The sequence below is a fragment of the Hyperolius riggenbachi genome, chromosome 3 (assembly GCF_040937935.1).
Source record: "Hyperolius riggenbachi isolate aHypRig1 chromosome 3, aHypRig1.pri, whole genome shotgun sequence".
NCBI lineage: Eukaryota > Metazoa > Chordata > Amphibia > Anura > Hyperoliidae > Hyperolius > Hyperolius riggenbachi.
This window is the reverse complement of record NC_090648.1, coordinates 288,840,506-288,866,246: the sequence shown is the minus strand read 5'-3', so window position 1 is coordinate 288,866,246 and position 25,741 is coordinate 288,840,506.

Genomic DNA, 25,741 nt, shown 5'->3' with positions numbered 1-25,741 from the left:
TGTCTGCTACGCTTGCTGGAGGCTCGGTGAGGTAACCGTTAAGCAAGCGCTTGCGTCCTCTGTTTCATGTTTGTCTGTTAATGGTTAGTTAGGCGTGCTTGTCTCTATTGTGCTTATCATGTGGAGATCGCGCATAACCGCGTGCACTGTTGCGAATGAGTGCGGTGTTCGCGGTTAGCTAGCGTTTGTTATTTTCCGTATCTCCTTATTGTATTATTTGCTGTGCCTTTGCTACCCTCATATTCTATTCTGTTCTGCCTTGTGTCACGTCTGGCGATCGCACCTCTCGTGATCGCGTTCCTATTTCATATCTGCTGTTGTGTGTGCGCGGTCGCGGGGTGGCGACTGGATTGGCGCACACACATACAACCTGTCCCTTTGCTCGCTCTCATTCGCAATCGCCTTTCTTGCTATTGCGTTCTGCGCTTCGTACAATTCCTGTCTGGCATTTGTGGAGGTACAGAGGATTGGTTCCTCTGCACTCCCCAGCGCCATCTGCCGACAGGAATTTTCCTCTACAGGTGCGTAGCACCTTTTGCTGGGTGCCTGCAATTATACGCTTGTGGAGGATTTCCACCGTGTCAGCGCACGCGTTGTGCGCTGATCACGGAGAAAGTTCCACAATCGTTACAAAGAGAATTCACTTGGCCTTCCATGCTTCAGCTCCAATCTTACCTACTCATGGTGGTATACTTGGCTATGATGCGTAAGTGATTCTAAGGTTCACGTAACCAATCGTAGAAGCATTGGTAAGTAAAAAGAGGAGAACAGGAAACCTTCCAGGGAATCTGGGGGTAAATATGCATTGGCCCTGAAGGATGCTGTAGTTTTGTGGCAGAATGTGCATCAAGTGCACTGGAAGAGCTGGTAGTCGGTCAACAGTAACAACATAGCCTGAGTAAAAAGTCCTACTATCAAACTGTGCTCATGAGCTACAGTGGGATGCAGAAGTTTGGGCAACCTTGTTAATCGCCATGATGTTCCTGTATAAATCCTTGGTTATTACGATAAAAAATGTCAGTTAAATATATCATGTAGGAGACACACACAGTGATATTTGAGAAATTAAATGAAGTTTATTGGATTTACAGAAAGTGTGCAATAATTGTTTAAACAAAATTAGGCAGGTGCATACATTTGGGCACTGTTGTCATTTTATTCATTCCAAAACCTTTAGAACTAATTATTGGAACTCAAATTGTCTTGGTACAATACAATACAATACAATAACATTTGTAAAGCGCTTTTCTCCCATAGGACTCAGTGGCCCCTGACTTACATACACAGGTGAATCCAAATATGAGAAAGAGTATTTAAGGGGGTCAATTGTAAGTTTCCCTCCTCTTTTCATTAAGTAGTTTAGTAGTAACAAATACATATTAAGGTGATAATTGACGCAACTTACTTTACTGAATACTACTTGTATAACATTGTCCAGTCTGTTGTATGGCAGATTTAAGGTGCCCATACATTTATGAATTTTCCTGTTCGATTCCCACTGATTCAATAACTCTGATCAAATCTGCTGGGAAATGAGTCCCCCAAAATGTCAGATCAATCAACTTTCCATTGATTCTGACCAAATATGTGAAGAATAGCAGAGCCGCCGCCGCGCAGGGCAGCATGGCGGCGGCCTCCACTTCCCAGCCGGCGGTTTCCGAATCTCATACGGAGCCGCCGGCGCAGAGCAGGGCAGGCACCGCCGCAGCTGATAGTATGGCGGTGGGTCCCGCTACTCAGCCAGCGGACTTTGGTGTGCAGGCATGCGCTGACCGGGGACCTGACCTCTATGAGGTTCAGAGGCCGAGGGTCATGCGCACGTGTGCGAGGCAGCAGGATATTTATTCCTTGAGAAGACGGGTCAGCTGATCCGGCGATCAGCTGACCCCAGCCAGCCAATCACATGCTGACTTCAGGTCCAGCCCCCTGGGCGGGCTGGTGGAACTGGGCTCTTGCATTTAAGCCCACAGATGTAATTTGCTCACTGTCTGCTGTCGTGACTACTTAGGTGTAAGCGCTCAGACCTTAGCTCAGTTCCCGGGTGTTAATATCAAGGATGTCACACCTCAGTTTAGGATTGCATTGCATATTTATCTGTGTTTTGACTTTGGCTATCCCTGACTACTCTCTACTTTTCTCGATTTTGTACCTTTGTCTATATGATTCTTAGTTGCCGACCCTGCCTGTTAAATGGACTCTGAATCAGCCTTCTGTTCTTGTACTGCTACCGTCTCTCTGTTGCCAAACCTTTGCCTGTCTGACCTTTCTCTTTTCCCCAGTGGAACGTCTCCCACTGGCGGGATATCTCTGAGGCTTGCCTCTCTGAGACGCCTTCCCTAGCAGATGATTACTGCCAGGGGCTGAGATCCCAATCTTCACCTGGGCCGAGGATCTCACACACGGGGTTCCCATTCAGAGGTAACCACACCTCTGAGGAATCACCGTGTGGTGGATATTTCCACAATCTTGTATATTGTACAGTGTTGTTTGTCATTTTTTTCTGCTACGGTATCCAGAGGTTTCGTCGCACTTGCATTATTGGTGATTCTGCAGATCATCAATAATCGGGTGACATCTGCATTATTGGTGATACTGCAGATCACTAATAATCAGATTCTCTCTGCTTACTGACACCGATCATTACAGAACAGCAGACCACTAGTATGGATGCACTACGCAGTCAGGTCGAGACTCTAACCACCTCACTTAATAACCTCATTGAGGTGGTTAATTCGCAACAGACTCAGATCAACCAATTAGCTGGGTCTGTACGGGTCTTGCAGACGACTGTGGCCACAGTGCAATCCAGTGCTGGGCCGAAATTACGCATTAGCGTAATTACGCATCGTAATTCACTACAAATGCACCGTAAGCGTTACGTGTAAGGTTACGGTATTACACGTAATTAATTACGCGTAGACCGTAGGTTACGTTATTACGCGTAACAAATTACGCGTAAGACAGTAAACTCCTATTGAAATTACACAGTCTGCCGTAATTGCGTAATATTACGCTCCCGTATAATATAAAAAAGCCGCCGACTTTAAGGGTTAATAGCAAAGCCCCCTTAAGTGCTAAGAGCATCAAATTTGGAGAATATATTAAGGAGATCAGAAGGAATAAGAGGAACATTTTTCAAAAAGACCTTATAGTTTTTGAGAAAATCGATGTTAAAGTTTCAAAGGAAAAATATATACATTTAAAAACCCGCCGACGGTTAATAGCAAATCCTGCTTAAAATTTAGGAACACCAAATTCCCAGGGTATATTAAGGGGGTCAGTGGGAATAAGAGGAAATTTTTTTTTTTCAAAAAGACCTCATAGTTTTTTAGAAAATCGATTTTTAAGTTTCAAGGGCAAAAATGTCTTTTAAATGCGGAAAATGTCAGTTTTTTTTGCACAGGTAACAATAGTGTTTTATTTTCATAGATTCCCCCAAGTGGGAAGAGTTTTACTTACTTCGTTCTGAGGGTGGGAAATATAAAAAAAAACGACGTGGGGTCCCCCCTCCCAGACCTCTTTAACCCCTTGTCTCCCATGCAGGCTGGGATAGCCAGAATGCGGAGCACCGGCCGCGTGGGGCTCCGCACCCTGACTATACCAGCCCGCATGGTCCATGGATTGGGGGGTCTCGGAAGGGGAGGGGCAGCCAAGCTTTCCCCTCCCCCTCCGAGCCCTTGTCCAATTCAAGGACAAGGGGCTCTTCTCCACCTCCGATGGGCGGTGGAGGTGGAGGCCGCGATTTCCTGGGGGGGGGGTTCATGGTGGCATCTGGGAGTCCCCTTTAAAAAGGGGTCCCCCAGATGCCCACCCCCCTCCCAGGAGAAATGAGTATAGGGGTACTTGTACCCCTTACCCATTTCCTTTAAGAGTTAAAAGTAAATAAACACACAAACACTTAGAAAAAGTGTTTTAATTGAACAAAAAACATAACCACGAAAAAAGTCCTTTAATATTCTTAATTAACCATTAATACTTACCTGTCCCTTTAAAAGCCAGTTCCCATGCAATATCCTCGGAAATTGGCTAATCAGTTACAATGTAACAAAGTTGTTACAATGTAACAACTTTGTTACTTTGTAACTCCACCGCACCCGACGTCACTCGCCGCTCACCTGCCGGCCGCCGCATACACTTACGCTAAGTCCCCGCCGGCTCCCGCCATCCACTCCGCCCACACCTGTCCCCCATATACATGCTGGCACCCATGGGTGCCAGCATGTATATAGGTGACATGTGGGAGAGGCGGGGAGGGCAGCGAGAGCCGGCGGGACTTAGCGTCCTGCACGGACCACAGAGCTCTGAGCTATATAGCTCAGAGCTCTCTAAGCATCTTTGTATTTGGGCTCCAAGGAGCCCCATTGGTCCTTAGCAGACCAATGGGGTTCCTTCTGATTTGAAGGAAGCCCATTGGTCTGCTAAGGACCAATGGGGCGGCTACCTAACATTGATCCATGCGTCAACTTTTCCGCTTGGGAGCATGGCCTTACGCATTAATTGCTAGTAGGAAATTATGCGTAAGGCAATAACGTAACAACCTGCATTACGGTATTCTTACGCGAAATTGCGTAAGGGCTATGCGTAATTACAGACATGAACCGTAAATAAATGTCTACGCCGTAAGCGTAATTCCGTACTGCGTAATAGCGTAAAATTACGCGTAATGATCCGTAAGCGTAGTTTTTTCCATTACGCCCAGCACTGGTGCAATCCCCTCCGGTCACAGATCTCCGTATGGCAGTGCCCGAAAAGTTTTCAGGGCAAAGATCTGACTTCCAGAACTTCCGCAACCGGGTTTTGTCTTATTTTGAGTTACGACCAACTTTGTCAGGTTCTGAGCAGCAAAGGGTGACCTTTATTAAGACCTTATTGTCCGGGGACTCTACAAACCTGGGCATATGGTCTTTCGCCCGAAGATACGGCTCTGACGTCAGTTGAGGAATTCTTTAAAGCAATGGCTATAATTTACGTTGATCCGGATGCTTCGATCACTGCTGAGAGGAAGCTCAAAACTCTCAGGCAGGGTCGAGATTTGGTCGAGGTTTATGCGGCAGAGTTCAGAAGGTGGGCTGTGTCATCCACGTGGGGGTCCTATGCCTTATTAGACTGTTTTCTGTCAGGCCTATCAGACGCAGTCTCTGAACTAATGTTAGGGCACCCTGAACTGAAGTCCGTCGATGACGCCATTTCCTTGGCGATACGAGCGGACCGCAGGTTACGCTACCAGCGTCAATCGAGAGGCAAGAATGCAGTAAGATCTCTCTCTCTTTTGCATCCTCGTCACCTACCCCTCCTACTGATGAGCCGATGCAAATCGGACATTCTCGCTTGACTCGGGCCGAGAAAGAGCGCAGACGGGCCGAAAGACTTTGTTTATATTGCGCAGAGGAAGGCCATATTGCTCAAAATTGCCCCAAGAAATCGGGAAACGCTGCCGTCTAGGTGTAGTTAGAGATAATACCCTAGATGCACAGAGCTTACCTCTAAAATAGAATAATCGCTTACTTCTCCCGTGTTCCATTTCTTGGGGGAATTTGACTGTTTGCACTGAGGCTTTTATAGATTCTGGATCTGCGGCTAATTTTATAGACTACGAGTTTGTGAAGGGGCTGGGTGTTCCTTTACAACTTTTAGACCGACAAGTAGTTGTTACCGCAGTGGATGATTTGCCTTTACAGTGCAGACAACCTCTCTCTCAGACACCATTATTGTCATACACGATAGGGGTTTTACACAAAGAGAGTTTACAGTTTCTTGTTTTGCGCATGGCAACCTCCACCGTGATCCTCGGCATGCCCTGGTTACAGCTCCACTCCCCACAGATAGACTGGGCGTCAGGTCAGCTACTCAGTTGGTCACCTTATTACCATTCTCATTGCTTGGGGAGAATTGCAAGTTGTGCTACCAAGATAGAGGTTAAGGGGGTACCAGTACAATACTCTGAGTTTGCGGATGTGTTCTGTCCTAGAGCCGCCGATAAACTCCCACCACATCGGATTTTTGACTGCCCTATCGACTTAAGATCTGGTTGTATGCCCCCTAGAGGTCATCTCTATAATTTGTCAGGACCGGAAAAGCTGGCAATGCGGGAATAAATTAAGGACAACCTGGCAAAAGGGTTCATCCGCCCTTCCCGGTCACCGGCCGGGGCAGGTTTTTTCTTCGTTAAAAAGAAAGATGGTGGTTTTAGACCTTGTATTGACTACCGAGGTCTAAACAAGATCACCATCAAGAATCGCTATCCGTTGCCTTTGATAGATGATCTCTTTGCCCAGATTACCAATGCCAGTATTTTCTCAAAATTGGACTTACGTGGGGTATACAACCTGGTGCGCATCAGGGATGGTCACGAATGGAAGACTGCCTTCAATACGCCGATGGACATTACGAGTATCTCGTCATGCCCTTCGGGTTATGTAACACCCCGGCCGTCTTCCAAGAGTTAATAAACGAGGTATTCAGGGAGGTTTTGGGGAAGTTTGTCTTGGTATACCTTGATGACATACTGATTTTCTCTCCAAACCTTGTAGAGCATCGTAAACATGTCAAGTATGTATTGAAGAAGTTGAGACAGAATTTACTGTATGCAAAACTAGAGAAGTGCATCTTTGAGGTCACTCAAGCTCCTTTTCTGGGGTATATAATTTCAACTTCAGGTCTCTCTATGGATCCAGAAAAGGTTTCGGCTGTCTTGGAGTGGCCGCAACCGGTAGGCTTGAAGGCACTTCAAAGATTCCTTGGTTTTGCTAACTACTACCGGAGATTTATCAAGGGATTCTCTTCGGTAGTAGCCCCTCTGACTAGTCTTACCAAGAAAGGGGCTGACCCATACCATTGGTCACCGGAGGCTCAGTCAGCCTTCGACACCCTGAAGAGATTGTTTTGTTCTGCACCTACTGTATACTGAGACATGTCGATGACACCCTTCCCTTCATGGTGGAGGTGGATGCCTCGGAAATTGGGGTGGGGGCTGTCCTGTCTCAGCATTCTGGTCTGCAGAGCAAGACACATCCCTGTGCTTACTTTTCACGTAGATTTTCCCCTGCTGAAAGAAACTACGATGTGGGCAACAGGGAGCTCCTGGCCATCAAGTTAGCCTTCCAGGAATGGCGTCATTGGCTGGAGGGTGCAGAGCATACTATTGTTGTATATACTGACCATACGAACCTGGAGTACATTGAGGGCGCAAAGAGACTTACCCCCAGACAGGCCCGTTGGTCCTTGTTCTGCTCACGCTTCAGATTTGTTATCACTTACACTCCAGGTTCTAAAAACGTCAAGGCAAATGCTCTCTCCAGATGTTTTGAGCCTGAGACAACTCAGTCAACATCCCCAGAGAGTATTCTATCCTCCAAAGTGGTGTTAGCAGCCGTTGAGACCTGGGAGGATTGGGCAGCTACCCTAGCTACTTACCAGTTAGATACCCCGGAAGGGAAACCGGAAGGGGTTCTCTTCGTGCCACTTCCTTTCCGATTACAAATCATGCACTTGTTCCATGCCCATAAGACTGCAGGTCACCCTGGGGTCACTCGCACTCTGGATCTGCTCACTAGGTGTGTGTGGTGGCCTTCATTGGCCTCAGATTGTAGGGAATTTGTCAGAGAGTGTGTTGTCTGCGCCAGGAGCAAGCCTTCCCGCCTGGCTCCGGTGGGCACCCTACAATCCTTGATAAAATGTCCGTACAGCGCTCACTCCACGTACTGTAACCACCAACAACAATGAATGTGCAACAGCTCCACTTTTATCAAAATCACCAGTCTTTGGTAAAAATACTCTCACCAACGTCCAACTGTTAATTATCACAGAGCAGCTATTCGGCTGGTATGGAAATCTTCCCACTTTTATTCCTCCAGATGATATCTCACATATGGCTCCGTTTGTACCTCAAAAGAACATATGATATGGCATAGTGTGAACCTGTTTACAACTGTTACTTTCTTCAAAGAACAAGATGTCTCTCCACCAGTGAGTGATCCCCACCGTGAAAGTCCGCACTCAGCCTCCACCAGATTAGAAGAAAAACATGCTCACCAGATGCAGGTGCTGACCAATTTGACCAGCTCCAAAGCGTTTTGTTGACCCAACTCTGAACTCCCACAGCAGTCTTCTATCAGCAGCTGGTCTCAAATTTCCTCATGGAAAGGGATAATAGAGAACATAGTGTAAACCTGTCACAGCACTAAACGCTTCACACCCGGTGCTCATATGGGCACAAAGTCCCCACTCCAGACAACCCACTCCCTGTGTAATACACCACACAGTTATATTAGTCGCTCACCAGATATTCTGCTGATCCTACACAGACCAGCTACATTCGCTTTGGGGTGTCTATAGGGGTGGAGTTCTTGTTGGCAGCGTTATTCTGTGCCTATAACTGATACACAGCTCCCATAGCGTAAAACTGTTTTATTCAGCAATAAAAGATTAAAATCACACTCACATTTGGTAAAAAGTTATGCGCATATAAAAGAAACCTCCTGGACGTCCTGAGCCACCGCTCTGCTAGCGTCTTCCTGTCTGCCGCTTGAGGCCACGCCCTACCGGTTTCGTCAAATGACTCATCAGGGGCTTGCTGGCCAGTGGCAGACATTGGACGCTATAAGCTACACTGTATGCTAATTTCCTCCCAGAGCGGCTCCAACTCTCGCGAGATGTTTACTCCCTGCTGCCTAGCAACCTCGTAGGTCTGCCGTGCTGTCATCTGAACTGCAACTCTCACCAGATGTTTACTCTGTGTTGCCTAGCAACCCCGTAGGTCTGCCGTGCTGTCATTTAGCCTCCCTGCCACTAAAATAGATTTTCCCCGTACAGGGACCCCTTCTTCTCTATAACGTTAACATAGATCTTACTGATCTTCCCCACTATGAATAAGGGATAATATTTAATAGGTGAATATATCGTATTCTACATAGTCAACCTGTCTCTTCACCCTTCTCCAATGTTATTACGTGACCAATCTGATAATAGTTCATATGAACCTACAATGTTGTGTCCTAACCCTGCATTTTATTCTTATTATATTTAATTCTAATTACAGTGCATGTTCCACCTCTCTATACCAATGGTGCAACCTCCTACATGCTCTGTGACTACACATTAACGCATTCCTAGGGCTCTTAACCACCTTTCTTCATCTCTTGTGCTACCACCTCTATATCACTATACAACAATGTTAGATATACAAGAAATGGCCCGACACATCCCGTATGATGTTGGGTAGACCTACCCTCACAGGGCCCTGCCCCTCTATCCCACTCCCGTTAACCCCAATGATCGGGATGTGTCTAACCATCATCAACAATACCGTGTACCATTTTCTTTCCCTTTCGTGATTAAGGGAACGGGGGAGGGGGGGGGGTTCTATATAACCATCTATCACCTTTGGTGCACCTACACTCAAATTATCTACATAACCATGCTGCCTCATTTTCCTATTTTCTTAACACCTATCTGTGATTTCACTGCCTAATGTGCCAGTTACCTCAATCATCTGCTATAAAGCAGTTCAGATCGAGTTCTACATAGAGCCCATCGGGTACCATAGTTTTCATTGTATAGATCCATCTCGTCTCCATACGCGAGATTTCTCTGATTTTATGGCACCCTCTCCACCTAGTGGTTAATTTTTGAATGGCACTAAACTTCATTAACGTTGAATCGCGGCCGAATAGCTGCTCTGTGATAATTAACAGTTGGACGTTGGTGAGAGTATTTTTACCAAAGACTGGTGATTTTGATAAAAGTGGAGCTGTTGCACATTCATTGTTGTTGGTGGTTACAGTACGTGGAGTGAGCGCTGTACGGACATTTTATCATAGTAACTTTTAGGGGGGAATGCTACCCTCAGCTGTATAGCGATCATCCTGTTCTGTTATATAATCTATATGTATATGTGTTTAGTTTTGACATTTTAGGTAGTGGCAACTGTGATAATTAAGGAGCGCCAATATCACCTTTCTTCTATATAAACCTTTGACGCATTGGTGGTGGGGCTGCACACTTGTAATATTATGGAGATGTTTGATATTAGAAGAAGAGGAATTATTGATGTAGACAGACTATTTACTAAAGAACCTGATGAGGAGCATCAGAGTCTAGATACGTTATCCAGACAGCTTCAAACGTTAATGATTAAAGAGACTAACACCTGGTGGGATCTGGCCAGTCTAAATAAACATGCCAAGGAAGGCATTATCCCCAAAAGGTATAGGTGGGATATATTGCCCACAGATGGGGAGGAAAATGATGAGTCAGATAGGGAATTAGGTGAGTTCCTCAACACCTGCGGTATTAATCTATTGAAAATTTTAGGGAAAAGGAAACAGAACAGGCTAGACAGGCTGGGAAAAGAGATAGAAGAGCTTAAAGAAAAAATGGAGGAATTCAAAGAGCAGGATGATTTTATTGAAAATTCAGGAGTGCTAACAAAAATTCTGCAAAAGAATGAGAAAGAGATTAGTGAGATTAAAATTAAGAGGTTCCAAAATGACTGGCAGGATTACAAAAATAAAAATGCATATAAATGGCAAATAGAGCAAGCTAAAAGGAGGAAATCCCAAACTGAGGTGGATCAACCCCAGGAACAACAGGCGACCCAGCATATAACAGAGGCTCAAACTGTTGAGATGAACATTCAGACCAACAGTAATATTAATAGAGGTGACTACTGGGGCCCAGACCTAGGACCCAAGACCAAACCTCAAACCTTTCAATCACCCAGAGGGAGGGGTGCAGGACCCCCCAGGAGCAACCAAGTAGAAAATAGGTTTAACCCCAGATTTGACAGAGGGAGGAATCTCGGTCAATATCATAAAAATGGAGATCGTAGACCATACCATCAGGGGTATTATGAACCAAAACGTCATAATGAATATGGAGGAGGATATATACGCTGAAACCTCCCAACGTTTAACAGGTTTGAACCATTGGAAAGACACACAGATGAAACCGTGCACCATCATTTTTTAGGGGGACAATCACCCAGAGACAACTGGGAAGAGCTGGAGTACAGCCAGCGACATGTGAGAAAAAGAGGAATAGACGAGGTAGGAGGGGAGGGAGAAACACCAAAAAGAAGGAAGTAGAGAAAGGGAAAGGGATTTTTAACATTAGTGGGGTTCCCTTGTCCCACAAGGAACTGAACATCTTGGATAAGGGCCTAAAATATGCCCCTCAGCAAGGGCTTAACAAATTTAACGCATACATTGATGTGAATAAATTTGTCAGAAAAATGAACATCAAAAAATACTTTTTATCAAAAGAAGGTCCAACCTCCAAGGCTAATGGAGGAATTGGCGGAGATTATTTACATACTTCATTAAGAAACAAGTCCACATTCAATCCCCCGGATAACTCAAGGGATGGAACTGTTCAGACATTTAAGAATATGGTCCTAAAGGACATAGAGAAGATCCAAGTGAGAACAAATGCAGGTGAATTAGAGGCCATACGGGAACTAAGTCAGAAAAAAGAAGTACTAATCAGACCAGCTGATAAAGGAGGAGGTGTGGTGGTCATGCACATAGACCAATATAGGACTGAAATGGAGAAAATTTTGAGTGATACTGCAACCTATAAAAGGCTGAGGGGAGATCCAACCAATCAATACAAGGAAGAACTGAGGATAATACTTAGAGAAGGATTGGATAAAGAAATTCTGAAAGATACAGAATTCAAATACCTAATGATAGACGCACCCAGGATACCGGTCATGTATTCAAATCCAAAGATCCACAAGGACCCTATTAACCCACCAGGGAGACCAATCATCAGTGGGATTGGGTCCATCAACCAACGAGTAGGCGAATACATTGATACCTTCCTACAGCCAGTGGTGAGTAAACTCCCACTACTGTTAAGAGACACCAAACAACTGTTACAGAATCTAAGGGAGATTAGGGTTAATGACACTGACACACTTGTCACTGCAGATGTCTCCTCTCTATACACAATCATCCCCCATGGGGAAGCCATGAGGACGGTCAGGCAGGCATTAAATGTATACACAGAGATCTGTGAAGAACAAATTGAATTCACCCTCAAATTGCTTTCCTTCTCGTTAACCCACAACTATTTTTGGTACGGGGGCGTTTTCTTTTTGCAGACATTGGGCTGTGCGATGGGCGCAAAATATGCGCCCAGCGTAGCTAACATCTTTATGGATGATTGGGAACTTAAGGCCCTGTCTGACCCCCGGAGTGAGAAGGTCACAATCTGGAAAAGATACATTGATGACCTGTTGTGGATTTGGAGGGGCAAAGATAGCGAACTCGATGGATATATCACATGGTTGAACAGTAACAACAAGGGTATAGTGCTCACGGCTAAAAGAGGACACCAGGAAATAGACTTCTTGGATGTCGTTATATACAAGGAAAAAGATACTTTGGGCACGAGGACCTTTTTCAAGCAGACAGATAGGAATGCTTACATTCCAGTAAAAAGCTGCCACCATAAGAACTGGCTGAAAAGTGTGCCCCGCAGCCAATTTATGAGGATGAGAAGGAATTGTACCAGTATTAATGATTATGAGCAACAATCAGAAATTCTCATGAAACGGTTTGTGGAAAAAGGATATCAAGAGCAGCCCTTGAAATGTGAAATAGAGAAGATAAAAAACTGTGATAGAGACCTATTGGTGAAAGATAGGCCAAGAATCTCAGCTAATGGTGAACACGAGTTCGCACTCTGCCTAGACTACAATACACAATATAGAGATGTAGAGAGGATTGTGAAACGGTATTGGGGATTATTATGTAACGACCCCGTTCTCAAGAATAAGATCCCCCCTCAGCCAAAATTCATATACAAAAAAGCTAATAATCTGCAAAGGAGTATAGTTAAGACATGTATTGATGAGCCTCCTATAAGAAATAAGACGGATCTGTGTGGACAGAAGGGCTTCTTCCCGTGTAGACAATGCAATCCCTGCTTGGTCACGAAAACTGGCAAGCAGCAAAGCAATGTGTCTACTACGACAGGCGAAAGTCACAGCATAAGGGAATTCATCACGTGTAATAGCACACACGTGGTATATCTCATTTGGTGTCCATGTGGAAAACAATATATCGGACGAACAAAACGGAAATTGAGAGAAAGAATTAATGAACACATAAAAAATATTGAAAAGGGGTTCAAACATCATAGCTTATCCAGACATTTCTCCGAAGAACATGGCCGCGATTCAACGTTAATGAAGTTTAGTGCCATTCAAAAATTAACCACTAGGTGGAGAGGGTGCCATAAAATCAGAGAAATCTCGCGTATGGAGACGAGATGGATCTATACAATGAAAACTATGGTACCCGATGGGCTCAATGTAGAACTCGATCTGAACTGCTTTATAGCAGATGATTGAGGTAACTGGCACATTAGGCAGTGAAATCACAGATAGGTGTTTAGAAAATAGGAAAATTAGGCAGCATGGTTATGTAGATAATTTGAGTGTAGGTGCACCAAAGGTGATAGATGGTTATATAGAACCCCCCCCCCCTCCCCCGTTCCCTTAAACACGAAAGGGAAAGAAAATGGTACACGGTATTGTTGATGATGGTTAGACACATCCCGATCATTGGGGTTAACGGGAGTGGGATAGAGGGGCAGGGCCCTGTGAGGGTAGGTCTACCCAACATCATACGGGATGTGTCGGGCCATTTCTTGTATATCTAACATTGTTGTATAGTGATATAGAGGTGGTAGCACAAGAGATGAAGAAAGGTGGTTAAGAGCCCTAGGAATGCGTTAATGTGTAGTCACAGAGCATGTAGGAGGTTGCACCATTGGTATAGAGAGGTGGAACATGCACTGTAATTAGAATTAAATATAATAAGAATAAAATGCAGGGTTAGGACACAACATTGTAGGTTCATATGAACTATTATCAGATTGGTCACGTAATAACATTGGAGAAGGGTGAAGAGACAGGTTGACTATGTAGAATACGATATATTCACCTATTAAATATTATCCCTTATTCATAGTGGGGAAGATCAGTAAGATCTATGTTAACGTTATAGAGAAGAAGGGGTCCCTGTACGGGGAAAATCTATTTTAGTGGCAGGGAGGCTAAATGACAGCACGGCAGACCTACGGGGTTGCTAGGCAACACAGAGTAAACATCTGGTGAGAGTTGCAGTTCAGATGACAGCACGGCAGACCTACGAGGTTGCTAGGCAGCAGGGAGTAAACATCTCGCGAGAGTTGGAGCCGCTCTGGGAGGAAATTAGCATACAGTGTAGCTTATAGCGTCCAATGTCTGCCGCTGGCCAGCAAGCCCCTGATGAGTCATTTGACGAAACCGGTAGGGCGTGGCCTCAAGCGGCAGACAGGAAGACGCTAGCAGAGCGGTGGCTCAGGACATCCAGGAGGTTTCTTTTATATGCGCATAACTTTTTACCAAATGTGAGTGTGATTTTAATCTTTTATTGCTGAATAAAACAGTTTTACGCTATGGGAGCTGTGTATCAGTTATAGGCACAGAATAACGCTGCCAACAAGAACTCCACCCCTATAGACACCCCAAAGCGAATGTAGCTGGTCTGTGTAGGATCAGCAGAATATCTGGTGAGCGACTAATATAACTGTGTGGTGTATTACACAGGGAGTGGGTTGTCTGGAGTGGGGACTTTGTGCCCATATGAGCACCGGGTGTGAAGCGTTTAGTGCTGTGACAGGTTTACACTATGTTCTCTATTATCCCTTTCCATGAGGAAATTTGAGACCAGCTGCTGATAGAAGACTGCTGTGGGAGTTCAGAGTTGGGTCAACAAAACGCTTTGGAGCTGGTCAAATTGGTCAGCACCTGCATCTGGTGAGCATGTTTTTCTTCTAATCTGGTGGAGGCTGAGTGCGGACTTTCACGGTGGGGATCACTCACTGGTGGAGAGACATCTTGTTCTTTGAAGAAAGTAACAGTTGTAAACAGGTTCACACTATGCCATATCATATGTTCTTTTGAGGTACAAACGGAGCCATATGTGAGATATCATCTGGAGGAATAAAAGTGGGAAGATTTCCATACCAGCCGAATAGCTGCTCTGTGATAATTAACAGTTGGACGTTGGTGAGAGTATTTTTACCAAAGACTGGTGATTTTGATAAAAGTGGAGCTGTTGCACATTCATTGTTGGTGGTGGTTACAGTACGTGGAGTGAGCGCTGTACGGACATTTTATCATAGTAACTTTTAGGGGGGAATGCTACCCTCAGCTGTATAGCGATCATCCTGTTCTGTTATATAATCTATATGTATATGTGTTTAGTTTTGACATTTTAGGTAGTGGCAACTGTGATAATTAAGGAGCGCCAATATCACCTTTCTTCTATATAAACCCTACAATCCTTGTCAGTGCCAAGTGAACCATGGACCCATTTGTCCATGGACTTCATTGGCGAGCTCCACAGGTCCGAAGGCATGACAGTCATCTGGGTAATCATAGACAGATTCAGTAAGATGGCGCATTTTGTTCCACTTAAAGGATTTCCCTCAGCTCAGGAATTGGCCGACCTCCTCATACAACATATCTTCCGGTTACATGGTATCCCGGATGATGTGGTTTCTGATAGAGGAGTCCAATTTGTATCCAAGTTTTGGAGGGCCTTTTGCCATACGCTGGGTATGAACCTGTCTTTTTCATCAGGGTATCACCCACAGACCAACGGGCAGACCGAAAGGGTTAATCAGGCTTTGCAGCAGTTCCTGAGATGCTATGTAGCAGATGCACAAACTGAATGGGTTAGGTTTTTGCCCTTTGCGGAGTTCGCGCACAACAACCTGAAAAGTTCGTCAACAGGGTTGTCCCTTTTTCAGGTTGTATCGGGAAAATCCCCTAAGTTTTCCCCATTTCCGGTGTGTTCCTCTCCCTTCCCGGCCCTGGAGGATTGGCAGAGGGCTTTGAGGCAGCTTTGGGGACAGGTGAAAAGGAATTTGGGAATGGCCTTTCAGAGACAAAAAAAAGACAGGCTGACAAGAGACGCTCTGTTGAGTGGCACTTTGCTCCAGGAGACAAGGTATGGGTGTCAACCAGACATTTGGCACTCAGACAACCGTCCACCAAATTAGGTCCCAGGTTCATAGGGCCTTATCCAGTGGTCAAGAGGATCAATTATGCCTTTTATGTTATTGATCTTCCAACCAGCATGAGATGTGGGAAGTCGTTCAATGTCTCTCTTCTGAAACCGGCAGTGTATGTGGATTCCTCTCTCCCCCCCCCCCCCAGTGGTAATAGAGGGTCAGACAGAATATGAGGTTGAAAAGATCTTGGATTCTCGCTTAGTGCAGAATTCGGTGCAGTATCTGGTCCACTGGAAAGGGTATGGTGTGGAGGACAGGTCCTGGGTTCCAGAGGATCGCATGCATGCTGAGAGATTGAAGAAAGATTTCATCAGTTACATCCTGAGAAACCGTGTAGGAAGTGTCCGAAGTCCACTCGTCAAGGGGGGGTACGGTGAAGAATAGCGAAGCCGCCACGCAGGACAGCATGGCGGCGGCCTCCGCTTCCCAGCCGGCGGTTTCCGAATCTCATAAGGAGCCGTCAGTGCAGAGCAGGGCAGGCACCGCCACAGCTGATAGTATGGCGGCGGGTCCCGCTACTCAGCCGGCGGACTTCGGTGTGCAAGCGTGCGCTGACCGGGGACCTGGCCTCTCTGAGGTTCAGAGGCAGAGGGTCATGCGCACGCGCGCGAGGCAGCAGGATATTTATTCCTTGAGAAGACGGGTCAGCTGATCCGGCGATCAGCTGACCCCAGCCAGCCAATCACATGCTGACTTCAGGTCCAGCCCCCTGGGCGGGCTGGTGGAACTGGTCTCTTGCATTTAAGCCCACAGATGTAATTTGCTCACTGTCTGCTGTCGTGAATACTTAGGTGTAAACGCTTAGAACTTAGCTCAGTTCCCGGGTGTTGATATCAAGGGCGTCACACCTCAGTTTAGGATTGTATTGCATATTTATCTGTGTTTTGACTTTGGCTATCCCTGACTACTCTCTACTCTTCTCGATTTTGTACCTTTGCCTATCCGATTCTTAGTTGCCGACCCTGCCTGTTAAACGGACTCTGAATCAGCCTTCTGTTCTTGTACTGCTGCCGCCTCTCTGTTGCCAAACCTTTGCCTTTCTGTACTTTCTCTTTTCCCCAGTGGAACATCTCCCACTGGTGGGATATCTCTGAGGCTTGCCTCTCCGAGACGCCTGCCCTAGCAGACGATTACTGCCAGGGGCTGAGATCCCAATCTTCACCTGGGCCGAGGATCTCACACACGGGGTTCCCATTCAGAGGTAACCACACCTCTGAGGAATCACCGTGTGGTGGATATTTCCACAATCTTGTATATTGTACAGTGTTTGTCATTTTTTCTGCTACGGTATCCAGAGGTTAGTTGCACTTGCATTATTGGTGATTCTGCAGATCATCAATAATCGGGTGACATCTGCATTATTGGTGATACTGCAGATCACTAATAATCAGATTCTCTCTGCTTACTGACACTGCTCATTACAAAATATCAATTGAAAGTATCAATCAGGTAAGATGAAGAATCTAGATAGATTGGGAGCAGGAGCAGTGGTAGGTCATTGGCTCATAGCGTTGCACTCCAGCGAACAGTTCAATGCTGTGGTTTGAGCAATTTTCAATAAATTTACAGCTGTAATCTTTTAAAAATCAATGTACGGTTTGTGGGATGAATAGATTCCTCTCTGAATCGCTTCTGATCAGAGAGGAAATCATTTTTCCTCACATACACATTCTACACGGAAGTTATAAAATTGGCTGACTGCGTGTACTCACCTTAACACAGCATGCTGGTGAAATGACTATCAATGCAGATTAAGATGAACTTTTGATCTCAAAAACATTCCATGACAATCTTTCAAGAAGCATTGAGTACAATATTGTTTTGCATAACCTTTTCTTTGACTATAAACAAGGTTTTGACAGGGTCCAAAAGATAAAATAACTATTTTGAGGATACTTGGAACACCACAGTAGCTTGTAAATTTAGTTGCAGTAACTTTACAAGGATCAAGAGCAATGGTTAGAGATGGTGTTAAATGACAGATCCAGTTGATGTAAATAAAGCGGTTAGAAAAGGGAATGCACTATTGTCAGCATTCTTTAGTTGCTTTTTCTGTTCTTTAAACGGCACTTAGAAAAGTTAACATGACTGGTAATATCACATTTCAAATAAGTCAGTGTCAGCATATGGTGATGACCTCATATTTCCTTCAGGCTAGGTTCACAGTGATCAGTTGCATATTGCACACGTTATAATGACTGTGAACTGAAATGGTGACTGGACATACTCTAGACTCTAATGCAAAGCCTGCATGCAGCAAGTTAGAATAATGCGATCAGTTACAATGCAGTACTGTGAACAGCCTCATAAAATTTTGTGGGGAGTGACTTGACATGCAGAATTATTCTGCAGCTCAACTAATCACTGTGAACAGGGCAAGTAAGCAAGAGAAACAAGCAATTATGAATATAAAAGAAAGAACAGTCAACAGAAACAGCAGAATTAGTAAAGAAATTAAATGTTTGATTGTGTCATGTATATCATCCCAGTGATCCCCAGGTGTCAGCATGATCTCTTATACAAACACGTTGCTGATCAGGGTCATATGATCTCATGACATCCATTCTCGTGAATGATTCCATAAGTTTTTACCTGTGCATGGGAGAAGCTGGTGCATACAAAGGTATATCAGCAAAAAACTGCTACCCAAAAGGCTTCAATCTAATGGCTGTTTAAGATTCCTCTTGACATCAGTCAGTGCTGTTAGTTTTAAGAAGCTTCAGTGACTTGTCCTCTGTGTGCTCCTATTATTGCTTGCTCACATTACCAAATTTGGTATCCAGTATGATATGACAATGTCTGATCTCCTGCTCCCAATACCAGCCCTGAATGGTTATTCTCAATCTGCTATTCATGATACTGAACTCAGCCTGCAGTTTCTTTTTGTATTTCCACATTTTTATTGAACCAAGTAATAAATAATCTAATTACAATCAATAACATTTTACATATATAAATGCAATAGTAACAGTACTAAAATGTATATACATAGCATATCATATGTAATATCAGCCATAAATATTATCAAAGTACTACCGGTAATTTTTATTACAAATAACGGGCACTTAACATAGTGCCTTAACAAGAAATATTAAAATATCTGGACAAAATAATAGCAAATAGAAATATCACCATATCTACAATAGGTAAATATAATAAAGAAATGAATAAACAATGTCAGGATCTAAAAATTATAACCTTGTAATATATTGACTACTAGTAGAATTAGATACGGATAATAACCTTAAGCAAGCTCATTTTTCTCTTGGATATATCATAATGGTACATGCTAGGCTGGCTTCAGCATGTAGTGTTGGTGGCGGTATAGTGGTGAAGTGAGCTACCTACCATGCACTCAGACCTGGGTTCAATTCCTGGCCAAGGTATGTAAGCTGGCTTTTGACGTACAATAAATCCTTAACCCATTCGCGTTCCGTCGTTTTCACTTGAGAAATGTTCACCTCCCATTCATTAGCCTATAACTTTATCACTACGTATCACAATGAACTGATCTATATCTTGTTTTTTCCGCCACCAATTAGGCTTTCTTTGGGGGGTACATTTTGCTAAGAGCCACTTTACTGCAAATGCATTTTAACAGGAAGAATAAGACAAAAATGGAAAAATTCATTATTTCTCAGTTTTCAGCCATTATAGTTTTAAAATAATACATGCCTCCATAATTAAAACTCACGTATTGTATTTGCCCATATGTCCCGGTTATTACACCGTTAAAATTATGTCCCTATCACAATGTATGGCGACAATATTATTTGGAAATAAAGGTGCATTTTTTCCGTTTTGCATCTATCACTATTTACAAGTTTAAAATAAAAAAAAATATAGAAATATTTCATCTCATTTAAAAAGTTTAGACCCTTAGGTAAATATTTACATGTTTGGTTTTTTTTTTATTGTAATGTTTTTTTTTTTTATATTAAACATTTTATTTGGGTATTTTTGGGAGGGTGGGATGTAAAGTATAGTTTTATAATGTAATTGTGTGTGGTTTTTAATTTTTTTTACTTGTAGTTGTAGTTGTACTTTTTGGCCACAAGATGGCGGCCATGAGTTTGTTTACATGACGTCACTCTAAGCGTAACACACGCTTAGAGTGACGCAGAGGGGAGGCAACGGCCAGAAAAAGCACAGCTTCCGAGAGAAGCTGTCGCTTTTTCAGTGGGGGAGAGGAATCAGTGATCGGGCACCATAGCCCAATACATTGATTCCATGGCTACCGAATCCGCGGCCGGGAGTGCGCGTGCATGCGCACGATCGGCCCGCGGTAGCGCGCATGGTTCCTGGACGTAGTTTCTACGTCCAGGAACCAAAATAGGTTGAGCAAGCTCATTTTTCTCTTGGATATATCATACCATACCATTGTACATGCTAGGCTGGCTTCAGCATGTAGTGTTGGTGGTGGTATAGTGGTGAAGTGAACTACCTACCATGCACTCAGACCTGGGTTCAATTCCCGGCCAAGGTATGTAAGCTGGCTTTTGAAATACTCCCTGGAAGACAAGACCCTCCTCCCTGTGGGAGAGAGGGAGGAGGGATTACACTTCCTGATGTTGTAAAGCAGTGTAGGCCTGCAATTGAACATTCAATGAGATTTCTGACCTTTAAACACTGTTTTGTGTTAAATCCAGATTTTTTTTCTGGGACTTTTGATGTGTATTTAACTCAACCATGTCTTCCTCCAAGTATTAGACCCCTTAAAACATCCTTTATATCATTTTTCTAGTCAGCAGAAATTTTTCAAAATTTTTAAGTTTGCCTCCCCATTGAAGTCTATTGCTGTTCGCGAAAGTTCGCGAACAGGGTTCGCGAACCAAAAATCGGAGGTTTGCGACATCTCTAACTAGCGGTTCCCAATCCTTGGGTCTACTTACTAGCTTCTCAAGCACAACACCTGGTAGGTTGGAAAAATAAGGATTTAACCACCCTGGCGTTCTGATTAAATCGCCAGGGTGGCTGTGGGAGGGTTTTTTTTAAATAAAAAAAAAACTATTTCATGCAGCCAACTGAAAGTTGGCTGCATGAAAGCCCACTAGAGGGCGCTCCGGAGGCGATCTTCCGATCGCCTCCGGCGGCAAGAAATAACACGGAAGGCCGCAATGAGCGGCCCTCCGTTTTTCGCTTCCCTCGTCGCCATGGCGACGAGCGGAGTGACGTCATGGACGTCAGCCGACGTCCTGACGTCAGCCGCCTCCGATCCAGCCCTTAGCGCTGGCCGGAACTGTTTGTTCCGGCTACGCTGGGCTCGGGCGGCTGGGGGGACCCTATTTCGCCGCTGCACGCGGCGGATCGCCGCGCTGCAGCGGCGATCAGGCAGCACACGCGGCTGGCAAAGTGCCGGCTGCGTGTGCTGCTTTTTATTTGGTGGAAATCGGCCCAGCAGGGCCTCAGCGGCAGCCTCTGGCGGTGTTGGACGAGCTGAGCTGGTCCAGACCGCTCAGCAGGTTAATGGACTCTAGCAGAATGCTGATAAACAATTTTATGGATACTCAATCACTTTATGATGTACTTGAGGCTGACTTGTGTGATACCAGGGGGGGGGGGGAATTATCCAACATTCCAACTAATGCAGAAACTTTGGAACAGAATACGCTCTATGCAGGAAATTGATGGAATTACCAGCTTTACCCCCATTAATAGTACAATCTGTTTTCCAGAATTAGCACATCTCGATTTTCTTAAGAATGGTCAAGAGAGGGGATTTCTTCACTAGCACAAGGAGTGGAGGGACACGCTCTGAAACCTCTCAAGGTTATATTAAATGATATGCGAAAGTCCAAAACTGTATTGGTGGAATATCAATATTTGCAGCTTTCCCACGCTATAAATAAACAACCTACAGCCCACTCTCTAAAATTCTGTCCTTCTCCAGTTTTTAATCTAAAACTGGAGAAGGAGGGCTAAAAAGTTAACCACTTGAGGACCTAGGGCTTTCTACCCCTTAAGGACGGGCCACTTTTTTTCCATTCAGACCACTGCAGCTTTCACGGTTTATTGCTCGCTCATACAACCTACCACCTAAATGAATTTTGGCTCCTTTTCTTGTCACTAATAAAGCTTTCTTTTGGTGCTATTTGATTGCTCCTGCGATATTTACTTTTTATTATATTCATCAAAAATACATGAATTTTGGCAAAAAAATGATTTTTTTAACTTTCTGTGCTGACATTTTTTAAATAAAGTAAAATTTCTGTATACATGCAGTGCGAAAAATGTGGACAAACATGTTTTTGATAAAAAAAAAAAACCCATTCAGTGTATATTTATTGGTTTGGGTAAAAGTTATAGCGTTTACAAACTATGGTGCAAAAAGGGAATTTTCCCATTTTCAAGCATCTATGACTTTTCTGACCCCCTGTCATGTTTCATGAGGGGCTAGAATTCCAGGATAGTATAAATACCCCCCAAATGACCCCATTTTGGAAAGAAGACATCCCAAAGTATTCACTGAAAGGCATAGTGAGTTCATAGAAGATATCATTTTTTGTCACAAGTAAGCGGAAAATGACACTTTGTGAAAAAAAAAAAAAAAAAAAAGTTTCCATTTCTTCTAACTTGCGACAAAAAAAAAATGAAATCTGCCCCGGACTCACCATGCCCCTCTCTGAATACCTTGAAGGGTCTACTTTCCAAAATTGGGTCATTTGTGGGGTGTGTTTACTGTCCTAAAATTTTGGGGGGTGCTAAATTGTAAGCACCCCTGTAAAGCCTAAAGGTGCTCATTGGACTTTGGACCCCTTAGCGCAGTTAGGCTGCAAAAAAGTGCCACACATGTGGTATTGCCGTACTCAGGAGAAGTAGTATAATGTGTTTTGGGGTGTATTTTTACACATACCCATGCTGGGTGGGAGAAATATCTCTGTAAATGACAATTTGTTAATCTTTTTTACACACAATTGTCCATTTACAGAGATCTTTCTCCCACTCAGCATGGGTATGTGTAAAAATACACCCCAAAACACATTATACTACTTCTCCTGAGTACGGCGATACCACATGTGTGGCACTTTTTTGCACCCTAACTGCGCTAAAGGGCCCAAAGTCCAATGAGTACCTTTAGGATTTCACAGGTCATTTTGAGAAATTTCGTTTCAAGACTACTCCTCATGGTTTAGGGCTCCTAAAATGCCAGGGCAGTATAGGAACCCCACAAATGACCCCATTTTAGAAAGAAGACACCCCAAGGTATTCCGTTAGGAGTATGGTGAGTTCATAGAAGATTTTATTTTTTGTCACAAGTTAGCGGAAAATGACACTTTGTGAAAAAACACAATTAAAATCAATTTCCGCTAACTTGTGACAAAAAATAAAATCTTCTATGAACTCGTCATACTACTAACGGAATACCTTGGGGTGTCTTCTTTCTAAAATGGAGTCATTTGTGGGGTTCCTATACTGCCCTGGCATTTTAGGGACCCTAAACCGTGAGGAGTAGTCTTGAAACGAAATTTCTCAAAATGACCTGTGAAATCCTAAAGGTACTCATTGGACTTTGGGCCCTTTAGCGCAGTTAGGGTGCAAAAAAGTGCCACACATGTGGTATCGCCGTACTCGGGAGAAGTAGTACAATGTGTTTTGGGGTATATTTTTACACATACCCATGCTGGGTGGGAGAAACACCTCTGTAAATGACAATCTTTTGATTTTTTTACACACAATTGTCCATTTACAGCGGTATTTCTCCCACCCAGCATGGGTATGTGTAAAAATACACCCCAAAACACATTGTACTACTTCTCCCGAGTACGGCAATACCACATGTGTGGCAATTTTTTGCACCCTAACTGCACTAAGGGGCCCAAAGTCCAATGAGTACCTTTAGGATTTCACAGGTCATTTTTGTTTCAAGACTACTCCTCACAGTTTAGGGCCCCTAAAATGCCAGGGCAGTATAGGAACCCCACTAATGACCCCATTTTAGAAAGAAGACACCCCACGGTATTCCGTTAGGAGTATGGTGAGTTCATAGAAGTTTTTATTTTTTTGTCACAAGTTAGCGGAAATTGATTTTAATCGTTTTTTTTCACAAAGTGTCATTTTCCGCTAACTTGTGACAAAAAATACAATCTTCTATGAACTCACCATACTCCTAATGGAATACGTTTGGGTGTCTTCTTTCTAGAATGGGGTCATTTGTGGGGTTCCTATACTGCCCTGGCATTTTAGGGGCCCTAAACCGTGAGGAGTAGTCTTGAAACAAAAATGACCTGTGAAATCCTAAAGGTACTCATTGGACTTTGGGCCCCTTAGCGCAGTTAGGCTGCAAAAAAGTGCCAATCATGTGGTATCGCCGTACTCGGGAGAAGTAGTATAATGTGTTTTGGGGTGTATTTTTACACATACCCATGCTGGGTGGGAGAAATATCTCTGTAAATGACAATTGTTTGATTTTTTTTACACACAAATGTCCATTTACAGAGAGATTTCTCCCACCCAGCATGGGTATGTGTAAAAATACACCCCAAAACACATTATACTACTTCTCCTGAGTACGGCGATACCACATGTGTGACACTTTTTTGCAGCCTAGGTGCGCTAAGGGGCCCAACGTCCTAATCACAGGTCATTTTGAGGCATTTGTTTTCTAGACTACTCCTCACGGTTTAGGGCCCCTAAAATGCCAGGGCAGTATAGGAACCCCACAAGTGACCCCATTTTAGAAAGAAGACACCCCAAGGTATTCTGTTAGGTGTATGGCGAGTTCATAGAAGATTTTATTTTTTGTCACAAGTTAGTGAAAAATGACACTTTGTGAAAAAAAAAAATCAATTTCCGCTAACTTTTGACAAAAAATAAAATCTTCTATGAACTCGTCATACACCTAACAGAATACATTGGGGTGTCTTTTTTCTAAAATGGGGTCCGTTTCTGGGGTTCCTATACCGCCCTGGCATTTTACGGGCCCAAAACCGTGAGTAGTCTGGAAACCAAATGTCTCAAAATGACTGTTCAGGGGTATAAGCATCTGCAAATTTTGATGACAGGTGGTCTATGAGGGGGCAAATTTTGTGGAACCGGTCATATGCAGGGTGGCCTTTTAGATGACAGGTTGTATTGGGCCTGATCTGATGGATAGGAGTGCTAGGGGGGTGACAGGAGGTGATTGATGGGTGTCTCAGGGGGTGGTTAGAGGGGAAAATAGATGCAATCAATGCACTGGGGAGGTGATCGGAAGGGGGTCTGAGGGGGATCTGAGGGTTTGGCCGAGTGATCAGGAGCCCACACGGGGCAAATTAGGGCCTGATCTGATGGGTAGGTGTGCTAGGGGGTGACATGAGGTGATTGATGGGTGTCTCAAGGTGTGATTAGAGGGGGGAATAGATGCAAGCAATGCACTGGCGAGGTGATCAGGGCTGGGGCCTGAGGGCATTCTGAGGGTGTGGGCGGGTGATTGAGTGCCCTAGGGGCAGATAGGGGTCTAATCTGATAGGTAGCAGTGACAGGGGGTGATTGATGGGTAATTAGTGGGTGTTTAGGGTAGAGAACAGATATAAACACTGCCCTTGGGAGGTGATCTGACGTCGGATCTGCGGGCGAACTATTGGTGTGGGTGGGTGATCAGATTGCCCGCAAGGGGCAGGTTAGGGGCTGATTGATGGGTGGCAGTGACAGGGGGTGATTGATGGGTGGCAGTGCCAGGGGGTGATTGATG